At 48.1% G+C, this 17,987-nt stretch overlaps 1 protein-coding gene across 28 annotated transcripts in view; it reads right to left on the reverse strand.

Annotated features, from left to right (window-relative positions):
* Positions 1–17,987, reverse strand: part of ZNF516 (zinc finger protein 516) — a 135,624-nt gene that overhangs the window by 88,353 nt on the left and 29,284 nt on the right. For 9 of the 28 annotated variants that reach the window (XM_016933921.4, XM_063795878.1, XM_016933912.4 and 6 more), the window contains exon 2: positions 14,202–14,315. The exons of the other annotated variants lie outside the window; for them this stretch is intronic. The gene's annotated coding sequence lies outside the window, so the exon portion shown is untranslated. The remainder of the gene's footprint in view (positions 1–14,201; positions 14,316–17,987) is intronic. 28 annotated transcript variants of the gene reach the window in all.

A 17,987-nucleotide genomic window follows, 5' to 3' on the forward strand; every position in this document is an offset into this window, starting at 1 on the left:
CGGCAGGCTCCTTAGAGGTGTTCCAGTCCTAGGGCGGGGCGGTCAGGGGCTAACGAGGGTATCCCTGCAACAAGCACTTCCTGAGCACCTACCAAGTGCAAGGCCTCGTATCAGGAGCCAGAGAATCTAAGATGACTCAAAAAAAGCACCCGGCTTCAAGGAACTCAAAGTCAGACAGGGAAGCATACTATTATCAAAGCGTGCTGGCAGCGCACCAGTAAGACAAGGAGAAGTTTCCAGAAGGCCAGGAGGGAAGCGATTCACTATATTTGCAAGCATTGGCCAGGTTTTCCCCTGGGAACCTGAGGCTCACCTGGGAACCACACTGGTGTGGCTTGAATTCTAAGTACTTTTCATGACCCAAGCACAAAACACCAGGTCCTCCCTGGCTCCTCCCTCCCCATCTCAGCAGTGCCCAGTAATAACCCCACGTCCTGTCGGCTGCAGCTCCCAACTCACTCTTGAATCCATGTGCCCAACTCAAGCCAAAGCCATCGTTCCAGAGCACAGATGAGGCCGGTCTCCACCAGTCTCCCAGCCCTTCAGAGGCTCCCCAAGTCTGCAAGATGAAGCCAAACTCCTCACCTTGGCTTCTCAGGGTCTGAACCCCATAGCTGCCCTGGACCCCGGTGTCTAGAGCCCTGAGCCCTACTCCGGCCCAACAGCCTCCCAGTACCCATGCTCATGCTCCCCCTCTGGCCCTCACGCCTGCGTCCCTGCCCCACCTGTCATGAGGCTGACCAACCACCACCCAGGTACAGTACAGCCTTCCTGACCTCCTTCAGCCAATGATAAGAGTCTGGTGACCCAACAAGTTGTGAGAGGCAGCCAGACTACCTGGGATTAAAACCCAGTTCTGCCACTACCTGAGGTCAGCTGTGTGACCCTGAGCAAGTGTCTTAGCCTCTCTATTCCTCAGTCCATTTCTTCATCTTTAAAATGTAAATGATAGCAATGATATCTATTTTATCATACTCCAGTAAAATTTAAATTAATGCATACAAGCCACAATGTTTACTACACTGTAAATCTTCAGTCCATCTTAGACGGGATTAATAAGTAATTGTTCAATAAGTGAATGAAATATCAGTGCAAAGGTACTTGGTCACTGGCAATGACAATACATGGTTTAATAAACGCAAAAGGACAAAATAGCAGCTAGAAAGCTGGATTCAAAATAGCTAAATAGGAACACCTCTATATTCACTGGGCCCTTATGGTTTAGACAACAACAGGTTATTTAACACAATTAAAAACTCTTTGACCAACAGCTATAATCATCTACAACGAGCACATTCAAACATATTGTAGCTCCAGAACTCTTTGTAGAAATTAAACTTCAATATGGACTGGATATTACAGGATATTTGAGAACTACTGTTACTTGTGTTAAGCTGGTAATATAGGAGAGTGGTCTTATTCTTTGGAGATGTGTAATGAAATATTTAGAGTTGGTTTTTACCAAAGAGAAAGAGAGAGACGGAGAGAAGGCAAATGTACCAGAATGTTAACAACTCATGAAACTAAAGGGGGGGGGTGTTTATTTCTAACTCTTTCCATTTTTCCAAATTTGGCAAACTTTTCCTAAAAGTTAAAAAAATAAATCCTACTTGCCACTCCAGTAACACAAAAGCAAAGCAGCTCTCAGGGACCTGGTAGGCCTCTTCCCCTATCTGCCCCTCCCCCTCCCCCACTCCCCACGCTCCCCAGGCCCCACGGAAGCTCCAGGGCTGTAATAAATGCAGGTTGGGAAACTACCTTTAGTTAACTCAAGTTTTCGAAAGAAAGTCAAAGAAAAATCGTCTGAATAATAGGAACCTGGTTCAATTGAAAAGCAGTGTTTTATTTTAAAAGATCTCACTTTCTGATGTTTGAGAGGCTTGCCCAGAGCCATTAAAGAAACCCACCCACAGGCTCCAGTTGCAAAGCCTTCTGTGGCCAACACGAACTCTCACGAACATCAGCCAAAATTCAGTGTATTCTGGCATTCTGAGTGTATTCTGGCATTCCTAACTATCCTTCCCAGCACTTCACGAAGTAAAAAATCAGTAACGCGGTGCAGGTTTCCTCTTCCTTATTTTCAACAATAATGTTCTGACCAGTTAAATATGGCGTTATCAGGGAAAAACTGTAAAACATCTTACATTTTAAAATAATAACTATGTCTCTGAATCGACAGGAAATCTTGCCATTTTCTGCTCTGTGAATTAAACCAGTACAAAACAAAAGCTGAATGGTTGTGTACTGATTTCCCTACAACTATCGAAGTTGACTTTATTAAAATCTTATCCCGAAAAAGGCACCGGAAGGCTAACCAAATATGCTCTCGTATTTAGAGTCATTTCCTAAACAATCTAACGCTTAAAGTTGCGGAAACCAAGCAAAGCTGACTGGGAGACACCAGGGAGGAACAAAGGAGCGAGAGGAAAACTGAAAGTCCCGTTTCCTGCACCAAGTCCCCACAAGCAGCATGTGTCAGGGGAGGGAAGCAAAGCTAAAGTGGGTGCTGCTTTCCAAATGCCTATCTAGCTTGGCATTTTTTTCAGTTCTGGTTCATGAATTAACCTTATCGCGGTCCCGAAACAGCCCTGGCTCCCCCGACGCCATGTGGCTTTACTTATCCCCGTCTGCGTCCTCTCTGACCACCTTCCGGGGGCGGGGGGGGGGGCACCGATGTCAGCCCGGGATGGATGTCCGCGGGTGCAGGGGGGTGACAGCCCGGTCCTGAGCACATCTCCGCTGACAGGGCATTCCTCAGGAGGGGCTGGAGTGAACGGGAGGAACTGGGGAGGGAGGGAAAACGCCGAAAAGCTCCAAGCAGACAGAATGCTTCCGATATTTACAGGGCTGTCTGCAAAGGCGTGTGATGGCTCCAAAAGGCAAATCATAAAATCTAAAAGAGCAGCCACGCTGGTGCGTTTCTGAAGGACGACTCTCAGACGCGGCTGGTCCCGGCCACAGCTACTACGGGGTCTGCGCAGAAGCCCGTGCGTGTGCTGAGTGGGTGCAAGGCCCAGTTGGTGTTTGAGTATACTGTGTGTGTTTGTTCTCCGGGAAACAATGAGACGGGCTTCACTAGTTACACTGTAGTATTATGAACCATGAATTAAAATACATCATTAACATCCTGGACAAGCTTATCTTACTACTGAGACAAAAAGCCTATTCTCTCAACAAATGGGGGAAAATTCCATCACAACAATGAAGAGTTCCTCTCCCTACAAGCCATTCTGTACACCAGTAACAATTACAGGCTTATAGTCCCCAGACTGGGGTCCCGAAGAGCCCCATAAAGTGATGCATTCACTATTGGGAGAGTAAGTACGGCCGATGACAGGCCTGGAGGCGGCTGCTGTTCTCAGACCAATCAATAATCCATTATGAACCAGCTACATTTCCACTCTAAGAAGAAGAAATGAATAAAAGGCGACCAGAATCGGCAGCATTCACAAGAAACTCCACCCACCTCCCCCACTAGGGGAAAAAGGACACAAAACGCCACTATCCCAGGGAGCAGCCGCCAGCAGCAACGCGGCCCCCTGACCACAACAGACCTGATGTGGGGGCAGCCAGAGAACAATGTGCTTAGGTCTTTCTGCTCAAAACATTTATTTTAGAGGTAAGTCTCCAGCCGGCTTTGTTCAGAAAACGAGGTAGAGTGAAGGAGAATGACAAAACCCCATTTTTCTCAAACAAAGGTTGTCTTTACATTACTTAGCACCCCCCAAATAAATCAAAGCAAGTGCCAACATGCTAGTCCCCAAATGTAAGGAACTGTCCGTAGTAAGGCTTTAGTATGTGAACTCTGATCCTTTAAGCACAGCCTTCTCCGGCTCTGCACCTCAGACCACGGGCTGGAGTCATCACGCTATTTATAGCCAAAATGCATATATGACCTAAATGTTATTCTTCCGCAAGTAGGTTACCTTTTATGCAGTTGTTTACCACCAACTGTCAAAAAACCCAAATTAATTCCTGGTCCAAGAGGAAAGAGAGAACTCCATCTTCCACCTAAGTTCAAATAGAAGAACATTTGCTAAGAGTAAAGACAGTATCACAATATATTCTCGAAGTCCCTTGAACATCACCAGTATGAAGCTGCCCGTGTGTCCTTTTACTGAAATATGACCTGGGGGAGGAGGGGCAGCTGAATACACAATCTAATTATGGATTACATTCAGAAAAGTCCAAGAAAAAATGAGGAAGGATACAGAAATTTTCTTTCCACAGTCCTTACCATATCCTGGGAAATTCAAGATAGTTCTAGAGACTTTAATAAAGGAGTGTCCGTGTGAAAATGAAGAAAAGGGGGTGGCTATTTTTATATCAGAAGGGAAGGAGCCTCGTTCCCTTTCTTTTGCTCTCCAAAATTATTGCGTTACTGTTACTTGTCATTTACTATTTACTATTTTCCAAGTCTTAATACTAAGTAGTTGCTTTGCCAATCACTAAAAAAGTAAACTTCACAGAACTAAAAAATAACAGGATCCAGAGCCTGCTCCATAATTTTCTGCAGATAAATGTGCTGTTTAGAGCCCCTTCGTCTGCCACAAAGAGCTGGCGTTAGGGATTTGGAGGTAAATCCAGGCTTCTGGAGCAGCCAGCATTGCTAGTATAGTTAATGATCTTGTCAACATTTCCATTAAGAGCCCCATTTCCAGAAGCTTAGAATTGCATCTCCCCCAAACCCACGGCTCAGATGAAGTCCTGTGGTCACTGAGGGGCCGCTCTCCTTCCCACAAAAACAGAACAAATCACTCGCTATTCATTACAAAAGCCATGGAAGTACTGGGTTTTCACTTTGACTCCGTCTACATCTTACACTACAATAGTTAAAGCTAAAGTTGTGCATAACTCAGAAACACTGAAAACCTAGGGAACACTAGAGAAAATGAAAACTCATCAATTTCTATCTTTAAAACAAATATGGAAAATCAGAAGGCCTTCGATGAACTCCAGCAAGAACCCAATTTAAAAGTGACTTAAAGATTTTACGGAGCCTAAACTCAAAACTGTGGAAACTGTTAACTAATTCAGTGTCTTAATATAAAATTTCTTAAAATTTTTCTTAGAAATGATCAGCAGTGAAAACATAACAATGGTGCAGAAACTCGTATTTTTTTACTGGGTGACACTTCCTAGTCACTACTAAACATGCTTTTTTGAAATTTCTATGAGTTATCATAAAATATATTTTAACTGAAATTTGTTTCTACAAATAAGCTGTATATACTATGCCATGTAAACCAGTAGCAAAGAACAATGTTCTCCTCCCAAACACACAGTCCTATTTTCCAACCACTTGATTAAAACCAACACTTCTCTCCCAGTATAAGAATACAGATTGCAATTAATACCTATCTGACATTCTCTCTTCCCTCTGTGCTTTTTGTGAAAGACCCTAGAAGTCCCCACCATCAAATGAAAGAAAGAACTGTGCCCAAGAATACAAAGAGAGATAATCGTATGCAGTAAGCCATAAGGCATTCTGTTAAACATTACCTTCCGATGTAGTGCTGTTTAGCACAGAAGTCAGCGCCCAAAAAAATCCCTTCATTAAGAGCTCATAGAGGAAAAACAAACACGTCAATAATCAATTTTACCAAATTCTAAGCAATTGCTTCCGCATTTTTTGTTAAAAGAAAAAAACAGATACCCTGAAACTGAGAAGATTTTGATAGGATAGCTGAAAGGCGTATCGTGCAAGGAATTACTTAAGATTTTGTTTATCATTGTACAAACACCAATCAATACTTTAAGATGATCAAAATTACAAAAGGACAAATCTTTCCCAAATGCTTTACTATATATAGCACATGTACTATAACCAGTTTAAATTTTCCAGCTCCATTACTGCCAATAACGACTGTAACATGACCTAGTTTATCACTAACATACACAGCACCTTTGAAAGCAGTTGGCTATTTCAGCTGCTTAAGGAGAGTGATCTATCAGAGAATGTTTACAAAGAGCAATTCCTGACAAAAACATGATGTCACATCTCCATACGATTTACCCTGCACTGCCTGTCTAAAAATATTTTTTCAAACACACTTAATGACACATTACTGCAAGTTCCACGTTTTGAAGATAAAAGAAGATCTATTCTTTCCTTGCAGGAAACAAAAAAGGATAAACAAGCAAAATTCCACTGCAACTCCCTGTAACAATGTTGTTACATTATTCAGCTACAAAAGTTAAGAAAACTTTGCACCTGAAGTGATCATAAACAACCTTGCAGAAATGAGGGTGGGCGTATTTTTCTAAGCCAAAACATCTTGCCCAGCAACAGCTTCTGGTAAAAATAAATTTAAAACGTAACAAGGCATAATGTTTAACTTCAGAATTGCCAACCCCCGCCCCATCCCCTTGGTCCCCAAAGAGGACAGTTATCTACCCTTTATCCCAGCCTGGGTTATATGGGAATAAACTGTCACACTTTAATGGGGGAAAGCTGTCCTAAGTCAAACAGAAAGACAAACAGCAGTCACACAGTTGCTTTAACGAACATTTTCCAAGAACTCGAAGACCATGACACTAATTCAGTGACTACATCTGGATAGTCCGTTTGGTCACAGAAGGTCCATGTTTGAAATTAAGGTCAGAACAGTCATGAGTTTACGCAGTGGAAGAATGCATTCATTCTACAACCACGGTCATTTTTCCTCTCTCTTTTCCTGCAACTTCTCTCCTACCCCAACCTGGAGGCACACAGCAACACACACAACCCTAGACTCCTTTTCTCTGATTTGTCCAATGCAGACATTGTCAACAGTTGTGCAAGGCACTGCTCAGGGACAGATGGAGGCTGGAAAGGATCACTGCCGGCACAGGTGGGGGACTTCAAGGACTCAGGCCCACCCAGGCCTCCCTGCTCCCATTCACCAGGGTGTAAGCACAGCCAAGGGCAGACAGGAGAGCCAGGAGAAGCCCCTGGCAGCCCATGCTTGTGTTTCCAGATACTATCACATCTGATTCAAGAAAATTACATTCGCCTTTATGAAAACAAACCACAGAAACAAGTACCTGGTGAAAGAGGAGGCTACTTATAAACTTACTCTCAACAGGCACGTGAGATGCGCCAATGCAAGTCTGTCTCACAAAGAGTCTGCACTTACACACGTGACACGCTACACAGAGCTCTCCATGCACAAACCTCTGTGGGAGAGAAAGAAAATGAGCATGTGTGTGCAGCTTGCCCACCGAACCAACAAGGTACTGAAAAATGACTCCAAAATGTGCTTCCACCTCGATTATCTAAATAAGCTGCTATTCCATTATTCTTTAATAAACACAATTGACAACCAGAGAGACCATTGTTACCTCCCTGTTCCCCTCCCAGAGACTGGGCTCGGCATCCTCATACAGTCAGGTATCGTCTGTAACTCAAGAAGGATGGTAGGACCATCAATAATGAGATGCCACCAAACTCACTCCTTCCTTTGTCACTCCAGATAAAGACAGCATCAGTGCTCGCCCCTCTTCTCAGGAGCCCTGGCGAATGTGAAACAATAGATGCTCACTTTAGCTCATGCTGCTGGCCTGATTTCTTTGGCAGCTTAAACTGCTCAAGCAGAACCTTTTTCTGCCTTGCTAACTCTGGGGCGATGAGCAGTAGTGCCTATTCAGGGACCTTGCTACAAAACAAAATCTGGATGACTAAGAATTGGAGGCAAGAGAGATAAGCACGCTGGAGACCTTGCTCAACTAAAGGCCCCAAAATCTTGCTTCCATTTTATCCATCAATAACTAAGAAGGAGACTGTCATCCACTTAGCTGGTGTTAAGTCACATAAACTAGTGTGTTAAAGTCGGCTCAGGGATTAGCCTATCCCGGCCAGCCTTCTGGGACCCACAGCTTCAAGCTAAGGAGGAGTCCACCCAAGTCCAGAGCATCAGGACGCCCTCAATGTGCTTCGTAACTTTAGCCTGCCATCCACAGCCCAGGCTTCCCCCCAGGAATGTGTGTGTGGCTCATCATCACTGGGCCACACAGTCAAACCCGACGGTCAGAATGAAGGCGCAGGTCGAGACTCTGCTGCTGCATCTTTATCTGGGTAACATAACTCAGAAGGCAAAACTCACTGATTCACATGGGGGGCTGGGGGGGGGGGGGCCAGTAGCTCCATCCTAAACACAAATACTTTCTCAGCTTTACACTTAAAATCCTTTTTCCAAGCTATTCATGCAAACATATAATACTGCTTTCAATTTCTTGTTTTACGTTTACTCTGAGTTTTGTTGTTTTCCAAAATCACTTTGCTGCACTAAATATGCGTCTGTTACATTGTGCTGTGAGGCTGGGTAAATCACGCACAGGTACCACCTGTTTTATCTGCAACAGTGGAAGCCACAGAAAGGGAAGACCACAGGCTTCAGATTTGTCATCAGGCTAAATTAAGCTGACAGCGCAGGAGAAGGGTTATGCAGCCTGCCAGTAAGACAACACGCAGTGAACAAAAAGACATTCCCTTTTAAGCGTGTGTAGGTATATGTTTATTACACCACATGTATGTGGCAAAGAAAATGATCTACAAATGCTCCTTGCATGTAAGATTCCTTTCTGGAAAGTTCTCAACAAGGAGCTTCAGGATTTATAAACAATTTTAAGCTTTCTCTCCTTCTTAAACTGAACATATCTCCACTTTTGATAAGCAGAGCCATATTTGTTTTCTCTGAGAAGGGCAGTTATCTCAAACTAGTTCTTAAATCCCTTAAGGGAAACTATGTTAACTAAATAAGAAATCTTCCAAAACTAAATCCAAGTGCAAAATCATGCTTTAAAGAGGGATGTGGGCGGCGTCTGTAATGCCAGCACTTTGGGAGGCTGAGGCGGAAGGATCACCTGAGCCCAGGAGTTCAAGACCAGCCTGGGCAAAAATAACAAGACCCCATATCTCTATATAAAGATTAAAAAATAAAAATTAGCCGAGCGTGGCGGCGCATGCCTGTGGTCCCAGCTACTCAAGAGGCTGAGACGGGAAGATCCCTGACGCCGGGGAGGTCGAGGCTGCAGTGAGCCATGATCATGCCACTGCACTCCATCCTAGGTGACTGACTCACATCCTGTCTCAAAATAAAAATAAAAAAGAGTGATATGGGGGCAACTCCCACCACTGACTTGGGTCTCAGGGACAGAAGGGTGCCAGAAATAATCAACATTTTTTTAAACCCAGGGAGGTTCCCTTTGTAAGAACATGTCGATCCAGTCTTGGAATCTAGCAGGAAAATTCCTTTCCATGCCACTCTCTGAAAGACAGCTCACTAGGACACAAATGGAAAATACTCTTTTACTTCTGCAGAGATAAGCTTCTTCTCACCTTCAAGGCCCAATGTACTTTGCAGCTACTTATTTGAAATGATATCCACCTCGGCTGGATACGTTTACCTCGCACATCAGGCGCACCATGGTTTTAAATACGCAGAGGGCCATTTTTCTCCTGACGCTTCAATGCCATCATTTACTTAGCTAATAAGTGCCACAGCAGGTCCTCAGTTAACATCATCTATAGCTTCTTGGAAACTGCAACTTGATGCGAAATGACAAACAGAAATCCTTGATAAAGTCGTTTTGTTTTAAAGCTGATGTGAAAAGGAAACATGAGTTTCATTTTACATCCTTTCACTTAAAGTTGCAGTTTCCAAAACCCTACAGACAGCACTGCGGATCTGCAGTGCATGGAGCTCCAATTCCTGATGTGCCCAAGTCCTCACAAAAAGGTGCTTTGCAAGGAAAATTATGAAAAAGAAAACGTGAGTGGGGTGGAGTTAAAAGGTTCCTATTTTCAAATACTCTTGCGCTTCTCTCCCAAGCAAGCATCCTGCACAAGGCTCGCTCTCCCTCCCAACACAGATGTTTTGGGGGGCATTTTCTAGAGAGGTACGAAGGGAATCCCGTCCCTGAGAGGACCAAGGGCACAGGAGTAGTGCTCAGGACCCTCAGGACGGGACATGCACTGCGGGCAATGCCAGGCCTCACCGTCGTGTGTGTGCGTGCCTCACCGTCGTATGTGTGCGTGCCTCACCGTCGTGTGTGTGCGTGCCTGTGTGTAAAGGTTAGAGTGTGTGACAGTGAGTGTGGAAGCAGCTGGGTGGACATGAGAGAGACTGAGTGTCATGTGTGAGCATGTGCTAGTGTGCCCAAGGGTGTGTGTGGGTGTGTCTGAGAGAGAGAGCACATGTGTGTGATCTCTTAACCTATATAAAAGCACTCATTCAAATACCCTACCTGGAGGCAAACACGCATGTCCACTTCCAACAATCTACCAGCAACACTCGCGCCCATGTGCCTGGATTACCAGCTTCGCACAGAGCCAGACGCTGCAGCAGTAACGGGGCGCCGGGCCCACCTGCCGCCCCTCTCCTGTGCGTAGGGCGCTCTCTCCCTGCCCTGAGCTTCGGCTTCTCCTCCATGCACGGTCACTGCTGGAGGCACACTGGACCCAGTGCCAGCTCGGGAAATCCTGGGCCGGTGACAGCTCTGACCTGTGGCCACCATCCACTCAACATCATTGAGCCCTCCCACAGGCACCCAAGCTCTCTGAGGACAGCCGTCCTAAGCTTCCTTTGTGGGAGAAAACTCTGGCCCTCCACTGCCGGCCAGGGAGGCCTCACGTGCCAAGCTGGCCCTGAGCTCGGCCCAGGATTTGTGCCATTCAGGACGTGGCGGCCGTGTGCACCCCATCGGGCACCACGTCGCCTCCCTCGGAATGTATTCCAGCACTGTCTGCCATGATGCCAACAGCAACACTTCTCAACACCAAGCCTTTTAAATGTCCAGCAGCTCCACAGCCCGAGTCAGAGTGGCCCAACCTCCCCTGGACCTGATGCGGGGCTTCAGGAAGTGGCAGGGCAGGAGGTAGAACCGGAAGCCTCACGCTACACCAGGCACTGCTCCTGGAGCACAGTGGGTATCCCATCACAACGCGGGCGGATTCAGGGCCAACTGCAGGCCCCCGGAGACGAGGTTAGACGGTGGCAGGCAGGCTAAGAACAGGCGATCTGGCAGGCACAAGAAGGAACATGCTGATGATAAGGAAACGCCGGGTGGGGTCTTTACGTAGGCAGCCTCCTTGGCATCGGGCAGGTCTGTCTCACCAGTCCCAAATAATGAATCATGTCCACCGCACTAGAATGCAGTCTTTCAACCACTATCAACATACGCCAAGGAATGCTTCCACTAACAAATGGGAAGAATGCCCAGAAAACACCGCACTGCATTTCTGGACCAGGACTCGTTCTGTTGGAATGTGCCTACCAAACACAGCAAGGGGCGACACTCACCCGAAGGTTGAAACATGCGGAACTCCGATGACTCCTAGTGCTGTTAGCAATCATAAATCCTCATCCTGGCACAGAGCACAGGAGGTACCTCTGCCTGCACTCACCGTCCAGGGCCCTCCTCCGTCTCTGCGATGCCAACCTCATTTCACAGACGAGGACACTGAGGGTCAAAGCTGTGAGCCACATCCCTCGCCAAGGCTGTGAGCCCATTCCCTGTCTTCCTGCCTCCCCATTACCACCTTCCAGGCGCCCGCTCTCTGGTGCCTGGAATGAGCATTCTGGAGTTGTCAGAACATTCCTTGACCTTCCAATAAAAGGGGTACAATCTAAATACAAAGTAATATCCGGGGCTACAAAAGCGACCACAGTGGCCATCACCTATGAACCTCTAAGACCCCAAATCAACACGAAGCAAGAGGCCACCATCCTGAGCAGCTAGCAAGTCGGCCACTGACCAGTAAAAAAACTGGGAGGAAGGTGGCTGATCGATCCTGTTTTCCTCCCTTTTTCAACGAGCCCAGTTGCTCATGAAAGACAAGTAGACAGCTCTACTCTGCTTCTGTTCAGGGCTAGAGAGGTTCTGGAATTGTGCAAGTCATGTCAGAGCACACCCCGAGAGAGAGATCACTTGCAAAAAGCTACAGTGAAAATAAGAATCAAAACTCCCAAACCAGAGAAGCCATGCCACATGATCGCCTCGCTTGTTCATGGCGGGTAATTACTTAACCCTTTGTTTTTCCAGAAGTAATAGAAGGGCCTTTTTAAACAACATACTGCCCGCCGCGGTGGCTCACGCCTGTAATCCCAGGACTTTAGGAACCCGAGGCAGGTGGATCAATTGAGGTCAGGGAGACCAGCCTGGCCAACACGGTGAAACCTCATCTCTACTAAAACTACAAAAAAAAATTAGCCGGGCGTGGTGGCGCATGCCTGTAATCCCAGCTACTTGGGAGGCTGAGGCAGGACAATCGCTTGAACCTGGGAGCCAGAGGTTGCAGTGAGCTGAGATCATGCCACTGCACTCCAACCTGGGCGACAGAGCCTGACTCCATCTCAAAAAATAAATAAATAAATAAAAATAACAACATACTGAACGGGGCTGACTTATCTGCCTAAACCAAGCTCCTCCTGGACGCTCCGTCATCACTGCACACTGACCATGTAATGGTGAGGCCAGTGTCTCGTCTAACAGAACACCGGCCACCACGGCCGCAACAGGCACTGTGAAAAACACATTGGCTTCCTCCGAGCCCTGTGGCACATGCCACTTTTCCCACCCTCTGCTGCCTCCCTGACCAAGAGGGCCCAGGGGACCAGTGTCTCCATTCACCTGGGACCACCCTGTTGGGCTACACCCCTTGAGAAGCCCTGGATCACCCTATGTAATGTGGCCTTTAGAGGAAATTTGGGGGTGGAAGGAGTCATTTGTCACCTACAACTTCTGCAATTGTCAGAAATTCATTTATAGGACACAAACGTTTTGCAATCTTGCCATCCAAACGTAAAATCAGAAAACATACATCGGGTGCTTAAAATGGGCGCCTGGCACACAGTGGGCGCTTGACAAATTCAAGATCCCTTCCTCTTCAGGTCTCTATCCAAGGTTCAGCAGTACCGAAAATATGCAGGGACCGCACGGGAACCAGCTTGAGGCTCGTCGCCAACAGGTGAGGGGCCCAGGTCTCATCAGATGGTCAACAGGTATCCCCCGAGTGCCCGCCATGGGCCGGACCAGCTAGCAGGCGAGAAACCCTGGGCAGCCTCACCTGGATGGGAAGGGTGCGGCGCCCAGCCCTGCAGGCGTGTGGTGTGTGGGGAAACTGCTCCGCCCTCCTCCTGTGACTCTGTGGGGATGATCTTGCCCAAGCCCGGATATCAAGCGTGCGGGCCCTGGCTCCCACCCTTCCCACATCCGGTTACCTTTTAAATTAATATGACATTTTGTATATTCTTCCAGCATCTACCTTTTTTTCAAAGTGTTTCTGCCACAGAAGCGTGTTTCCAGCCTCCGCCAATGAGCGCTGGTGACCATGCCCATGGGACACACTTCCACGCCAGAGGCCACCCCATCACAGTGGGGAGCGGGCAGGACTTGCACCAGCAGCTCCAGATATGCAAAACTCAGAGACGGCTTTGTAGGAATCCCAAGAAAACCACTTCACTAAAGAAAACCACTTCACTACTTGAATCAAATGATGACCCAATCGATTACTGAAGAACAACACAAGACAGTTCACACCACGTCTTCCTGTTCCCACAAGGGACCTACAGTCCAACACAGGCACTCCTCCAACGCCCCTTTAGTTTAGAAACATCGCCGTCAGGGCAGGTCTCAGCAGAGAGATTAGCGGTCCACCTCATTAAAGACCTGCCTGGTAACAACCGAAACCTGCCCCCCTGCGGATGCAGATGAAGCCTGCACCACACAATTCCATCACTGCGTTAGGCGGCTCTGCTCTGGCACCTCCCAGAAGGGAAGAGAGCTGTCTGCCCAAAAACATCGCCCAACTGTAATAAGCTGTGCAAACTTGGGCAAGAAAAGAAAGTGGGTCTTACTTGTATGCAAGCTAATATCCTCGAGCCAATAGTTTTCCAGATCATAAAAAGGAATGGACCCCCACCCCAGGAGCACCAAGTTCTACGATCAGCTTACACTGGCTGTTTTTCAGCAGAAAACCTCATTCACACTGTGATCCCTATGTCCTCATCAAAGTAGCCCACAGAGGCGGCTTCCCAGTTATGTGCTCTGGTTTAATTATTTTTCTTCTATTTACCATCATTTTACGTTTTTCTAGCTATGCCAAGAAAAGCGACCCTACACCACAAAGTAATAACTGTTGTTTTAAGCTTGATTGAAATTCCAGGTTTGTGAAACAGAAGTCAGACGGATTGACAGGAAGGTGATCCAACTGCACCTACCTGGGCTTTCCTGGGAATGTGGAAATGCAATGACAACGCTCCCAGTTGGATGCTGGTACTCTCAGCTAAAACTGTTCAGAGAAGGACCGAACTCCACTCGGCCTCTCTCGGATTCTGAAATGAGGAAAAGTTAAGTATTCATCTAATTATGTTTTTAAGAACCATTTGCCACTGCTTCTCTTTAAGAAAAATTAAAACAATGCCCAAGGACGTTTTGGGGCTACCGTAGGTATTTTCAGAATGAATTAAATCACCCCAAGTGGGGCTGCTGGGAAAATCCCACACAGTGTGGTTTCTAATAGGACTTCCCACATCTGTGAGGGGCCGCCAGGAGCAGGAGAAGCATTCAACAGTCACAGCACAAACGCAGCAGCGGAGGTAACCAGGACGCCGCCTAACTGTAGCAGCGGAACAATCTGCATTTAGTTATCAATCCAGCCTATCAAAATGTCACCAGGGAACACCTGCTATGCATATGCCCTGAGCTCCTGGCATGGACTGCGCTTGGTGTGCGCATCACACCGCCGACCACCAGAAATGCCAGGCCCCTGGGTGGCTCTCGCTCTTCTTGGGGATGGGTCTGTGGGGCGCCACCTACTCACCTCCTCCGCAGCATCTGAGTTTACAAAACACACCAGGGCACTAGGGAGCCAGTCTGTGACCGCAACGCAAACGTGCCCACTGAAATCGGTGTCCCACTTATACCTGGGACCACGGAATCCCCAAATGTTTCAGGGTGTGGCACAGCTCTCACTAGACTTGAAAGTCATTCCAAAGAGATTTGACAGCGAGCTTTAAAACGGACACTTGCAAAGTATTCATAATAAACTATTTCCACTGCATGAGCAATAAGCAGTGCTTGAAAGCTTATGTTCTCAGTCCTGAATTACACACACTTTTCAAAAGGAAAAAAGACAGAAGAAGATCCACCGAAACAAGATCTCCCCATCACTTCCCGTTCTTTACAGCATCACGCGATGTTTCTCCATCTACAGTCTCAGAAGTGGGACTCAAGGCCGGGCGCGGGTGCTCACACCTGTCATCCCAGCACTTTGGGAGGCTGAGGTGGGTGGATCACTTGAGGTCAGGAGTTCAAGACCAGCCTGGCCAACATGGTAAAACCCCGTCTGTACTAAAAATACAAAAAAAAAATTTAGTACTTTAAAAATTTTTAATGTACTAAAGGTACATTAAAAACGTGGCATGTGGTGGCGTGTGCCTGTAGTCCCAGTTACTCGGGAGGCTGAGGTAGAAGAATCGCTTGAACCCAGGAGGCGCAGGTTGCAGTGAGTCGAGATCATACCACTGCACTCCAGGCTGGGCGACAGAGTGAGACTCAGCCTCAAAAATAAAAAGTGGGACTCACACATAGCTTGGCATGACTGGGGCCTTTGCTGTCTCAAGCTGGCATTCAGAAATCTCAGAACCATCACTGGGAAACCCCAAGAGTCATGGAGACAAAGGTGCAGAGCCCCCAGACCTATGTGGAAAGGCAGGGTGATGCGCAGTGATAGGGGACAGTGGCTCCTGGACTTGCAGGGCCTCCCTGGCACCCCCAGCCTGGCCATCTCACTTATGGAAAGGTTAAAAAGTCTCCTTTTTTTCATGATTTAGTCAAGGCATCTTTTGAAGGGTGGGGGATGTATCATGGGAGCCTTACGCGGTTGGAGGAGCCCAAGTGGGAATGGATGCTAGAGCCCCAGTATCTTTAGTGATGCAGAGAAACTACTGGAATGCGACCCCAGGGATACAGCCGTGCATCCGATGAGGGCAGCTGCACCCTCCTCACCTTCAGGCAACCTCGAGGGGAGCCACCAGAGGAGAGGCTCCAGAGGTGCCAGGGCCCAGGGCTCGCCGCGCAGCTCAAGGCTGGCATGCATCGTACACCAAAATGGCGTGGTCATCCACACTATCTGCTGGACATCGTGTCTTCAACATGTGTCAGTTTTTTAAACTAAGCACAAGCTATTTTCTGGCTTAGTTTCCCCTCTTCGACAGGCCACAGGGGTTGAGACCAAGGTTTCGGGTTATGCGCGTCCAGAGATGCTTTCCTGCCCCTGGACACCAGCTTCAGTTTTGGCAGTTACAGGTGGAACAGGGCAGAAGAAACAGAAAAGATCTTACTCTTCGACAGCAGAAGAGGAGAGATTCTCTAGCCAAGGAAACTCAAAGGAGAAAGAGGCCTTTTTAAAAATCTATTTCCTTTGGGCCAAGGGGGCCAATCTGTGTCTGAGAAAGGCTGACCCTGCGGCGTCCTTGGACAGCACACGGGAGAAATGCTCCGGGGTGGAGGGACAGACAGGGAAGAAACTTTATACCTTTACTTTCAGATGTATTAACCAGTAACAGACAAAGGCAGGGCTGGAAAGAGGCGAAAATACGAGTAAAGGTTTACAAGACCAACCCCTGATGTGCTGCGATGAGAAGGGCCTCTCCCCTGCGGGTCTTCCTCCCGGGAACGATTACCCTGGGCTAAACCAATCAGAAAACACGCCAGAACCCAAACTGAGGGCACAGAAGTCCCTGCACCAGGACGTCACCAGGACCTGGAGCTTATGGGTTCCACAAACACCCGGCCAGTCCTCCTCAGAAGTGTGATGGTCACGAAAACAGAGATGGACCAAGGAGCCATCAGGGACCAGCAGGGACTTGGGAGAAGGACCCGAGCGCAGCACAGGCTCCCAGATGGGCTCCTGGGACAGCAAAGGCAAAATCCCAGGAACGCCTAGACTGCGCCCAAACCCTTCTGTTCAACACACTTCCAAGTTCAAACTTCTGCTGGGCAAAGACACACCATTTTCAATTTAAAGAGGCCCCAAGCAGTCCTCTCGATGCATTTTCTGATGATCAACTGTTTCTTCCCCCTACTTCTAATGTCCCTGGGTGACAGTCTAAGCCATACTGGAAACCATCACGTTCCCTTGGGAGTGATGTTAATTCAGGCTCTGGGAGAGATTTGATTTACGACACTAATTACTGGGTTTACTCCTAGGGTGCTTCTCACAGACGGACTCCATCCCACCCGGGCGGCCACCTCGCTCTCCACTTCTCCAGGCAGGCAGGGGTACAGGGAGGGCTCTTGCACCAGAGACTCCATTCCCTTGGGAGTCTCAGGACCTCCTGCCCCTTGAGAACAGCATTCAGGTCTCTCTGTCAGTTCCCCACTCCCATAATGGTGCACCCATGCTGCCATGTGGACGGGGATGCTGGCACGGAGGCCGAGGCTCTGCACGCTCACCAGGCTACCAGCATCTGTGAGGCCCACAAGGACCAAGCCAGGTGGGACGGCAGGGACACCAAAGAGGCTACTTGGCTGGCACGGCTGGACCCAAGTGCTCCATGCAGGTGCCGGGGCCGCGCATCTCCAGGAGATCTAGTCAAGGAGAAAGGCGCTCTGTGGACAGGCTCTCTAGACAGCGTGGCACACAGGACGCAGTGGTGCCTGCCTGCCAAGCCTGGGATGGGTGTGAGGGAAGACACCCAGTGGGGACACGTGCCTACAGTGGGGGCTGGAAAAGTAGAGAAGGGACCCTGGACATGCACAGGGGCCACCCCTGCTGGGACACACACAGCTGATGCAACAGGAGACAGGATGACACAGAAGTCCCTCCACCAGGATATCACCAGGACCTGGAGTCTATGGTGGTGATGCCACGGGCTGTGAATGTGGGGAGCAAACATGGGAAGGGATGCCCTGGGGCAGGACCCTGGTTCTGCAGCCTCACAGGGAAGGACCACCCACAGGTGCAGGCAAAGGGCCCTGGGAGGCAGGGGGGCCCCAGAGAG

This window comes from Pan troglodytes, chromosome 17 (assembly GCF_028858775.2).
Source record: "Pan troglodytes isolate AG18354 chromosome 17, NHGRI_mPanTro3-v2.0_pri, whole genome shotgun sequence".
NCBI classification, from domain to species: Eukaryota; Metazoa; Chordata; class Mammalia; order Primates; family Hominidae; genus Pan; species Pan troglodytes.